This window comes from Achroia grisella, unplaced genomic scaffold (assembly GCF_030625045.1).
Source record: "Achroia grisella isolate CSIRO2021 unplaced genomic scaffold, CSIRO_AGI_Agris_v1 utg12554, whole genome shotgun sequence".
Classification (NCBI taxonomy): domain Eukaryota; kingdom Metazoa; phylum Arthropoda; class Insecta; order Lepidoptera; family Pyralidae; genus Achroia; species Achroia grisella.
Genome location: NW_026712608.1, coordinates 31,055 through 43,220, shown reverse-complemented (window position 1 = coordinate 43,220; position 12,166 = coordinate 31,055). Strand labels below are relative to the sequence as shown.

General features: G+C 32.8%; 1 long non-coding RNA gene across 1 annotated transcript; it reads left to right on the top strand.

The window, feature by feature from the left end:
• The first annotated feature begins 1,940 nt into the window (after positions 1-1,940).
• LOC131854950 (uncharacterized) lies at positions 1,941-3,629 on the top strand. The gene is made up of 3 exons (XR_009358083.1): positions 1,941-2,059; positions 2,154-2,374; positions 3,431-3,629. It is a non-coding gene; the product is annotated as an uncharacterized LOC131854950 (long non-coding RNA).
• Positions 3,630-12,166: the final 8,537 nt, after the last annotated feature.

Sequence of the window (12,166 nt, the reverse complement as noted above, 5' to 3'; positions counted from 1 at the left end):
GTGCACAGGCTTGGCGGCTTTGAATGCTATAAAGGCATTTAAGATGCCGGGACACTTTTTTCCAGGAACTGGAAGAACAGAGGCATATCGGCCTCTGATAAGGACATTTTTCATAGAACGGTACACAAAGAAATAGAATAACAATATAAAAATGAGATAAGAGTACTTAAGATAACACTTAAGATAAGGACGGTCGTCGGCAGGTGCAGCCGACGGTGTCAGCGGGGGCCTCCCTGCCGGGTGAGGCAGGGGGGTGAGTGCCTATAAGTATGTGACCCCAATATGTAAGATCACTAATCTTATTGAGTGAAAAATGTGTACCTAAGCGAACCTACTTGGTGGCGTCGGCGGGTGTTGGTGGCAGCGGCGGCGGCTCGGATCGGCGCGTCGCGCAATAGGCGTGACGCACCTCCCTAACTCACGACAGTCCGTGCCACTGAACGTCCACACACAACACTTCACTTCACTTGAACGAAGAGAGTTCCTCCTTCAGTCCTCACAACACAACACTACACACGCGGAAAGTCCGGTAGCACTGTGTCGGAACGGATGCCGAGAGCGCGGTCGGCCGCGGTCGGCGCGGGACACGGAGGCCCCGGGCCACGCTAGGTGCACCTAACACGCGGCGAAGTATAAGAATTAGAACGCGCGAACGTAACTGCGCTACGTGCGCGCGCGCGGTGGTTTGCTCGAGGGAGCGATAGACAGCGAGGCGGCGGCGGGACTAGCGAGCACATACGTGCGTTCGCTAGTGCGTCGGTCAGCGGAGTGAGTCCTGTTACATTTTTGATGTCTATTTATAGACATATTTTTACCAATGTATCTATTTGTGTTAATAAGGTTTACATTGCTATGCGCATTCACAGCTATCGTTTTGAGGTGACTAATTTCGACTTCTTAAGATTGATTTTATGTAATATTTATTTTGTACTGTTTTGCATAAAATAATATAAAATATATCTTATTCCTTAAATAATATGATGTTTCTCATATAATCTAGTTTATAGTAATTTATTATATGTTTAGTTAATGAAATACAGTCTCAAAACGAATTGTTTTAAAATCAAATACCTACTACTTTTGAACTAAATATTTTTAATATACATATGGGTATAGGTGAACCGTCACAATTGTTAGCTAGTGACATGAAAAGATGGCGACTGCAGTTTGTTTTTTTGTTTTTCTTTGGCAAGAGGCTAGTGTTGCCTATTATGCCACTAAAAACAGGAAACGAAACGCGATAATGGAAAGAAACGGGTTAAATTTTGAATATACTCGGAATTAGTAATCATAGGTTTTAAAGTTTAATGTTATTATGGGAAATAAAAAACGCAAGAGATTTATAAATTATAGGATTAGGATGAGCTAATAGGCATACAATGGATGAAGGAATTTTTAATGAGATGAGTGTCTCTATAAATGAAGAACGATCATAAGAGGAGCAGGAAAACACAATATGATTTAGATCACCCACATCTTCTCCACATTCACAGATATTATTGACTTTTATACGTAGTTTTGTTAAATGTTCAGGGGGCGTATTATGAACTCTTTAAAATCCAGTCAGTTTCCAGACAGTTCAGTTTACGGCCTTAAACTGAATTGTTCGTTTTCGTATTATGAGGGTCCAAATTCAAACCGTATTCTGCCTGGATAGTTTGTCTCTGGCTGGTTAGTGGATTTTCTCGCGCTGCGTTCGGATACGCATACATTCGTTGCAACGTTAAGTCGAATTTTTGTATGTCACTTTTTGGATAAAATATTAATTAAATAAATGTAAATTAAATATAGAAAACAGTAATTAAAATACAACGGTAGAATTTGTGTAATATACAAAAATATTCCAGACAGTTTTATTGTTTTTTTTAATAATTCGGATTTATTTGTAAATAATATTTTCATTGTAATATCTAAACGAACTTTGTGCATCTACTTAAAATTCCGCCCAAAGTACTTAATTCTGATTTTAATGTACAATTTGAAACTTAGCCTTTCCATAACTTTATACGCAAGTTAAATTTAATAATTCAATTATTGTGAAAAATATACCTAATGTAACGTAAGTATTCCTAACATTTTCTTAGTAATGTTTTTTTAAAATGATGCAAATATTTAACTGTTTATATTTGTATATTTATCTAACTAAATTGTAGATCACGGACTGAAACCTCTCGCCAACGTCGTGTATCGTACCGGTAATTTGAAATTATATGGGATTTTTAAAATCCCATAGGGAAATATCAAGTGGCTTTAATAAGTCCGCCCGAGAATACCATACCAATCGCTTGTGTGAGGACGTCGCTCAACAATTAAACTCCTTAGGAAAAGGGGGTTTTAAAGACTGGAAAGGATTGTCAAGTTTAAGTGTTATAAGGTAACCATCTGAATTTTAATTTATTTCATTTAATAGGAATCTCTGTAAAATCTGAAATACATGTATCTATGCAAATAAATTGAAGTATCTGTTTGTAATTTTGAAGTTCACCATACAACAGCTTTTCATTAAATGCATACATATATAAGGTAAGATAAATGACATTAAAAAAATAAAAATATTTGTCTGTCCGTTTGTTTGTTCTTGCTAATCTTTGAAACAGCTGGACCAAATTTGAGGGATACTTTCACTGTCATATGTAATGAGTTGTGTAAAGGAGTAACTTAAGTTACTTTTATTTGAGATATTTTATTTATTTTAACAAAAACTAGGTATGCCATATGGACAAAGTCATAGGTAATAACTAGTATATAATAAAATTATCATATCCCTTTAATTATAACTACCAATAAAAGACATAAATAATGTACCTATATAATTTATTATAAAAACAAATAATTAAAACATTGACCTATTAACAATATTATTATTTATAAATGTTTCAATTTCTTAGTTCCACAACTAAACAACATGGGTTTGTCTAGCAGCTAGACCTTCATTTAGTTCTCTATAAGAGCTCAAAGTTCATGTAGTCATCTAAATCTAGAAGCCCAATTGTGCTCTTAATGATATTCCATGTTCTTACAGTGTAATATGCTTCTTGTGGTCCTGGTATAGCATTTGAGATGGGAGTATACTTCTCTAAAGCATATCCTGGATCCCCTAAAAAAAAAACAACATATTATATACTATAATATTAATATTTATTTACAAAATTATTATTTCATTAAAAACACAGCACAATAACTGTTGGTGCTGATAAATAACTATGTTTCTAAATTACTGAAGTTTAGAGCTTAGATGTAATGATGTTTGTAGTTTCATAATAAAATTTTGTGCTTACCAAGTAATCATGAGGATTTATTCCAGCTTAAGTCCTCTTGATGTTGCTTAATGCCTCTGGTTTGCCCAAATGTCACGAGTAGCTCCAGTTCCAGTTGGCATCCACACTTATAATCTCCATGTCAGCATTACTAACCCAAAATTTTTTTCCAGATTAATTACATAGATGAAGATTATTTGAAACATAAGAGAATAATTAATGGATAAATATTATTTAAAACATATGAGATTAATTACATGGATACAGATTATTTGAAACATATGTCTAAGTGTTATGGTCATTTAATATTTAAGTAAACAATTTATTGTTAGTATATAAGTAGCTTCAGAGATGTATAATCATTAACATATTTTGCATGTCTAAAATCTTGTTTATTGTTAATTTATATAATTATATTAAAAAAAGATATTTAAAGTGCTTATATCATTAAACATGTCTTTTAATTTATATTTCCCTTACCAATTATATATTTAATGAATGGTATTGTTTTTTACAGTAATATCTCTTCTTAATTTACAATGGGGTGGCAGGTGTACAGTCAAATACAGCCCAATACACCCAGCATTCCAAATTTCAATTATAAAACCTAAAATATAATTAATTTAATTTAATTAATTGTCCTCGGGGGAAAGTGCCGGAGAGACTGCACATCATCAGACTGTTGCATACTTGTATACTTGCTTTCTAGGCTTTACTTGTATGCATACATTTTACCATATATATTATCACTATATCATATGGTATGGTACATGGTACTCATAGATGTATTTGCAACAATAACAGTTGCTAATTGTATAGAAATAGATACCTTTGAATATTTATTATCTATCCTTTACTCAGATGTCCTTTGAATTTTATATATGTATTTACTTTTGGATGTTGGGTAAATGCAATAAATCGGTTATTTGCCATTGGCTCTGTGTGATGTATTTACACCCGCGTGTCAATGTCAAGTTTGACACATTGATCTGTAATTGTCAGTTGTCAAAATAGAGTATGATTTTTGCATTATATAGAGATTAATAAGATGGCGTTTCTGCGAATGTCCGATTGTTGCGTAAAAACACTAATCAATAAAAATCATTAAAAAGGCATGTTATTTTTATTCAACGTGTAATCAGAAGGCCTGGTACACATTAAGAGGCCTATTACAAAATGATGCCGCTCAACTTTAGGTTTAATCGCATGGATTTATGCACACACACAGTAATACACGCACACAGACGCAAATAAACGTGTAGCGCAATCGGTGTGGATTTAGTATGAACCATTTTGATCCTTGTAATATTTTAATTAATAATGTGATATGTTTCTACTTAACTGAGTAACATAAACTACTTATTGGATTTTTTTAAATAACGTGATTTATCTTAATTATCAAAGTGCTAATAATGACCATATTTTTTTATTATATTATTCCTAGAGGGTTGATGTCAGGATGCTGGCCGATTGTACAACTAAAAGCCAAAACCTTAAGTAATATGAGTAACAAATAATTGGGATAAGGACAGGAAGATGAAATTACTATAACATAAATTTACTAATTAATTCTTCTTACATATTAATTCAGTTTATTTATTAATAGATACAATATAATTTATTATAAGAGTCGGATACATTATTGCCATATTCACTTGTTCTAAATATTATACTTAGCAAATAATTATTTTATTTATATATAATAGTTGTGTTTTCAAGACTTTGTTTTGATTTAAAGGTCCCATCCTTATATGTATATTAGGTGTGTCCGCGACTTCGTCAGCGTGGTATAATGAAATTGACCAAATAAAGGAAATATATTTAGATTATAACCTAAAAAAGTTTCATTGTTTCACTTAAACAATGACGATACTTTTATACCTTTCATCTCCGCTTTTAATCCCTTACAATACTTTTTTCGCACTATAAAGTAGTCTATGACCTTTCTCTGTGTATATGTATATCTATCTATATAGACTACCTGTGTATATATATGGTAGTGAATTTACAGGGTACAGGGGAATAACACCCGAGTTTTCAGGAATGGCAACGCATGAGGGAAACAATATGCTGATATGAACATGTCAGGTACTGCTCATGTATATAGGCGACGGTTACCCCTTTCCATCAGGAGAGCCGTCAGCTTGTTTGCCATTCTAAGTTGTAAAAAAAAAGCTTCAACTGCTATCATTGCTGTTCCTGCATCATTGACGTCGCCGCATGATATTGGCTGATATTGCAGCTTCTCGTTCTTGGTTGGCCGATTCTTGATTCTTGATAAATAATTACTTGTTAATATCAAACCTTTTTATAAAAATGATTACAAGATGCCTCATTGATTATATGTAATGAAATCACCATGAGCTATAGAGATTTTGGACAGAACCTTAAAAGACCTTAGAAACACCTCTGCTCTCATTGGCGGGATTACTTTTATACTTTTGCTGGAGATTTCTGAAAGACTCTCTGTGTCATTAACATCGTCTCCCTTATGGACTTTAATTGAAAGTTTAAAACTACTGACAAATTTGAGAGCTCATTTTTATGGAAGCACAGATAGTGATTTCCCACACTAACTGCTCAAACTTGAGGAAGGAATTTCTCAAAAGCATGATCCAGTCATGAAATTTAAGCCCGCCGAACATGTGCAATGGCGTCCCATTGGATATGATGCTTACTAAAGAATTTATTTATTTATTTAGGTCACCAACAAGGTTTACACTTACACATTATATATATTACATTACAATCTATTTATACTAAGCGCAACCTTAATTATAGGCAACTACGACATTTATGTGACAAATTTGTGCTTACAATTAACAATTAACAAAACATAAAAAACAACTTAAAATTCTACCTATATAAAACCTGTACTGATTCAACTAGAACTTATGATACTATTGAGACATCTGCGAAATTTGCAATAACTATTACTAAATATGTCAACTGATGAATGTTTCTTTGAATAAGTGTTATAAGTTCTCATTAGCCTGTTTAAAGGTGAGTAGAAGCCCAAATTACTTCGTGCGAGATTTTCTATAAATATATTATATTTACCAGGTCTAGGGAGTTAAGGTGGTATTCGAATATTAACTTTAAACAACAACTCTGAACAGTTCAATATGCCATTCCCTAATTTCCAAAGAAACATAATATCTAGTACTTGTCTTCTTACAGTTAGAGGGTTCAATTTAAAGTATTTGAGTCTGTCTGAGTAGTGCGGCAACTTCCTCGTTAGGTTACAGCTATAAGTTAAATGCCAAAGAAACCTCTTTTGAACCCTTTCGAGACGCTTAGTATAAATATCATAGTGTGGATTCCAAGCTACGCTGCAGTACTCAAGGTGTGACCGAACAAACGCGTTATATAGACAAATTTTTGTCTGTGGGTTTTTAAACTCCTTACTATTGCGAAGCAAAAAACCAAGCATTTTATTAGACTTATTAGCAATATTATCGATGTGTACATTGAATCTTAATTTATAGTCAAGAATAATACCCAAATCCCTGATAGTGCTCACATTTTTAAGATCAGTTCCATTTATATTATATTTGTATGTATTTATATCTGTTTTCCTACTAAACTGAACATAGCAACACTTATCAATATTAAGTTCCATACCATTATGCTCACACCAATCAACCAACCTATCCAAATCTGCTTGTAGTAGTTCATTATCAGCAGTAGACTGAATTTTTTCATTAATTTGAGATCATCAGCAAAAAGATAGCATTCCGAATGAAGAAAACATTTTACCACGTCATTAATGAAAACATTGAAGAGTAAAGGGCCTAAGTGAGAGCCCTGTGGTACGCCAGAGGTAGTCAAAAAGGGGTCAGATGTGTAGCCACTTACTACAACAAGAGACTGTCTTTCTGTAAGGTAAGAACTAAACCAATTTAGTAAACTATTACATATACCATAGTGCTCAAGTTTCCTTAGCAAAACAAAATGTTGAACGCGATCAAAAGTCTTACTGAAATCCGTATAAATTACATCACAGTTATAGCGAGCATCTACTGACAAGCTTAGATCCTCGACAAAGGAAACGAGATTAGTAGCTGTGGATCTCGTTTTAATAAATCCATGTTGTTTATTGGAAAATATATGATCAAAATGAGACAACAATACTGGGCACAATAATTGCTCAAAAACTTTAGCAAAAACAGTCAAGATGGAAATTGGTCTATAGTTATTGACTAGATGATCTGGACCATTCTTGTATATCGGTACTATTAATGAAGTTTTCCAGACCTTGGGGAATACACCATCAGCTATGGACTTATTATATATTAAAGAAAGAGGATAAGCTAAATGTTGCGCACATTTCACTACAAAAATTGAAGGAAATCCATCAAAACCCGCTCCTTTATGAAAACCAAGTCTTTTTAAAATCTTGAAGACATTATTTCTAGTGAATTTTAAGGAGGTTATAGTGTTACTTGCATATTCGTATAACTGCGAAGCATTGCTATCATTATTTTTCTGATTACCATATTTTCTGTAAATTGAAGAGAAGTGAGTTGCGAATAATCTACAGACATCTGGGCCATTGCTGGCAGAAGTGTCATTCAAAAAAACTTGGGCTGGATATGGGCTTTGTTTATTTTTCTTATTGTTGATATAAGACCATAACAATTTAGGGTTAGATTTAAACGAACTCTCCAAACTTGTAATATATTTATGGTAACAGTCTGATTGTAATTTTTTACACCTATCTTTTAGAAGATTAAATGATAAAACATCACGAGGGTTGTTATTATATTTGCGTAGTTTCATTCTAATTTTATATTTTTCTCGAATTACACCGATAAGTCCCTGTGAATACCACACTGGATACCTATTTCCTTTGTAAGAACTTTTTATTGGAACATGACGTCGAACAACGTCGTTTAATATATTGTAAAATATTGTAGTCATATCATCGATCGAATCTGATGCAGAAAAAACATTATCCCAATTCAAACCCGGTAATTATTTGTTTATGTGGTCGTAATTGGCCTTAAAATAGTTATAACGCGAGTTAACATTATTACGTAGCATATTAATTTTATTGCAATAATTGAGTGAAAATGTCAAAGGTGGATGATACACATCGATCACCGATAATGGGTCCGGACATTCCTGTAATTCCGTAATGACATTATGGCTGAGGATTAAATCAAGTAATCTATTCTTACTATTAAAAACACAATTATACTGTTTTAATGAATTTAGCGTCACGAAATCAATAAACATATTGCCATACAAACTATTATTAGTATTTGCAATTGGTTCTTCAGGGTTTTGTGATACATTCCATTGAATATTGCAGAGGTTAAAATCACCAGCAATAAGTAACTTTGAATGGGTGAATTCTGTTACACGATTAACATTATCAATAAAGTGTTTTAATATATGATGTTGTATTGGTGGCGGTAGGTAGACACAACAGATATAAAGTTTCTCTGCCTCATATTGAATATTAGAGGCCGATACCTCCACCCAGACATCCTCACAATTAGATTCAAAATTGGTAATTCGTCTAGACACAAAAGCTTTTGAGACTGCCATTAATACCCCTCCGCCAGATTTTCTAGAATGAAATCCTGATGATGCCCTGTCACGTCTGTAAACAGCATATTTATTGAAATCAAACAGTTCAGAGTCATGGAGGCTACCGTCCAACCACGTTTCGGTGAGTAGTATTATATCATAGTTATTGCAAATCACATTATTATAAAATTCATAAGTTTTAGTTTTTAGACCTCTAACATTTTGATAAAAAATATTTAAGGAATCGAATTCTAAAATATTATATCCAAAACATGAGTCCGTATCAAATATTTATATAGAGAAAAAAAAAAAACAACTACGTTAACGAATCTAAAAACTCCTTATTCTTAACATATATATAGTTGCTATCATCTGACTTTCTCATAAATATACGTCCATCACGCACCCAAACATACTTATATCCAAGTGATTTTGCTTTAAGGCGTGCAGCGGCGTGTAGTGCTTTGTTTTCCACAGTTAGATGTTCCATTACGAAAACAGGTGATATTTTATCGCCACCGATGCCAAGGTCGCTGGTATTCAATTTATCAGTAGGCTGGTTTTTATTATGTTTAATCACGGCCGCAAGAAATTTATCTCTAAGACGGGGACTGTTAAATTTTGCTATGATAGATCTTGGGCGCTGGTTGTTAGGGTTAATTTTAGCTACTCTTGTGCAATAGGTTATCTCGTTATCTGCAATAGGACACTTAATAGTTTTGCCCAATTGTTGTACAGTAAGAGCCAAGTTTTCATTCCTATGTTCAGGAACACAGTGAATTTCAATATTTGTTGCGCGAAGTTGCTGATCTAAAATTCTCATGCGCGTGGAAATTTCTGAATTTGACAAACGTAACTCCTCATTCTCCTTAACTATATTCTCTATAGCGGATTTCTGTTCAAGATGATCATTTTTAAGTTTTTCATGTTCGATATTAAAAAATGAAATAGATGTTTCAAAAGCCGTTACTAAAGATTTTATTTCCACTATCTGCGGCTGTATTTTATTCACAAGAGTAGTATTAATTTCCTCCCTTATTATTTTGCGTATAGATTCGGCTGACAAGCAACTGCAACCCTGCTGCGCATTTGTATGGCGCAGAGTAACATTGTTATTATCGCTTTGTGGTGATAAAATAGGCGTATTAAAAGCACTAGTAGCGGTTGATGAAGACGAACTCTCAGAACCACAACGGTCTTTTTTCGTATTACAAGATGCAGCATTTTTATTTTTAATTGGCGGTGCTTTTGGTGGCATTATGCAGAGAGTTCAATAACTTGCAGCGAGTAAAGCGATTTATTATAACTATTAGATTAGACGATCAGAAGTGTACAGCAAGTGAAACGCTTGGTTACTCCCAAGCACAGCAAGCAGACAGTGAAGCAAGAAGAAGAGCGTAAGCGCCGTGATATACGCGTCGCTTACGCGTTTTATTGAAGCGCTGGGTACCGGTCTCAGTTTAGTCAGTTTGTTGATGAAACCAATTCAACAAAATAAATTTTGATTGATTAATATAAACTATTTTAATAGAGTAAAGTACATTACCGATTTCTTTAGAATACGCGAAATCCAGAACACTAATACACAAGTATAGGTTTCACGTAAAAACACTGTAAATTTATAATTTTGACGGAGCACAAATTTGCGAATTTATTAATATAACTATTGAAAGACAATTTAATTGTAGACCATTATAACCGGTACGTTAGCTGGGCAACCAGCTTATATACCAAGAATACCGATGATTCCAACTGATCTGCCAATACCATTTTAACGGCTTCAATTTCCGGTTAAAATATCATCTACACATGTAATAGATCTATGTATGTTTTGATCTTAAAAAACTACGCAGATTTTGATTCGTTGTTATTTAATAGATGATATAACACAAGACAAATGTACGTAAAAATAATAATGGTATTTTTATAAACAATAACCCTATTTTAATTTAGAAAAAAAAAAATAAACATAAAGTAAAATTGGTTTACATTTTCTTATATTTTTCTCTCAGAAAACCGTTATTTTTAAAAATACTAAAATGTTCTCTTTTTTAATTTTAACAATTAATTGCCATTAGTGTGACGAAATACCATGCTCTTGTGCTTTTCATAGTAGCAGCAGGGTAGGTAGGTTTTATTTGTATCATAACTGTACTTTTGTCTTGGCATGCTAAAATAAATATTATATATATATATATTTAACAACAACTTTAAATTAATATTCGTAGAAATAAGTTTATATTAGCAAAATTAATTAAATATTACTTAAATTATCAAAATTGTTTAGTCGCAGTATACTAATGTTCACTGACAAATGTTTACGAATGTCTTATTGTAGCGGTGTCGTAAAAAATAGCATAGATAATACCTCGACGAGTGCTAGCGCAGCACTGAGAATTTACTTTTGGCGCAACGGAATTTATACAACTTTCAATTATTATTATTGTTTATTTTTTTCTTAGAAACTTATATTTTTTTTTATATTTCTAATTTAAAAGTATATTAACTTTATTATTATGTTTTTTTTATGCAAAAATTTCGTTGTATTTATGAGAAAATTAGAAATGATTATGGCAAAATTTTGTTGAAATTTCGGGTTTAATTATGATTAATATTTTAGATATTTAAGTTGAAAATGAAAAAAAGGACGATGCTGTCTTAATTTATAAAGTAATTACCAAGTTTTAGTGAAGATATCATATCAATTTATGTTTGTTTATTAATGAACGACGACCCCAAACTTCTGTCTCTTAGCGTTTTTGAATAAACTATTTTAGAAATTAGGAAGACTAACAAAGAGAAAATTAACATTTCAAAGATGTTGTTTTTAAGATTAGATATCTATCTATATAATTCAGGAATCAAAATGTATATCCGACTCTTAATTTCTTAGAACCAGAACCCCAAAAACCCTGCTTTTAGGCCAAAAAATGTGAAAGGCCTCTTAAATGGCGACGAGGATCAAAAATATTTAAAGGAATTCGCATTTTAAATAAGGTAAAAAGTAATTGGCATGGCGTCGAACATTTTATTCAAATCATTTCAAGAAGGAGATGATATTAACTGCTTCTTGGAAAGAATGGAGCAACACTTCACGGCAAACGACATTGACAAGGTAAAACAATTACCTACATTACTTATATCGTTACATCAAGATATATATAAAATTTTGAAAAGCATGGTGCATCCATCTCTGCCAAAAGAAAAAAGTTATAAAGGAAGCGTTAAAGTTAAGATTCCAACCAAGAGTGTCACATTTTCGAAAAAGAATAAGATTCTACAGCTTACGGCAAGCGGAAAGAGAATCAGCATCAAAATGGTTTACAAGAGTAAAGGAAGCTGCAACGGAATGCAACTTTGAAAAGAATATT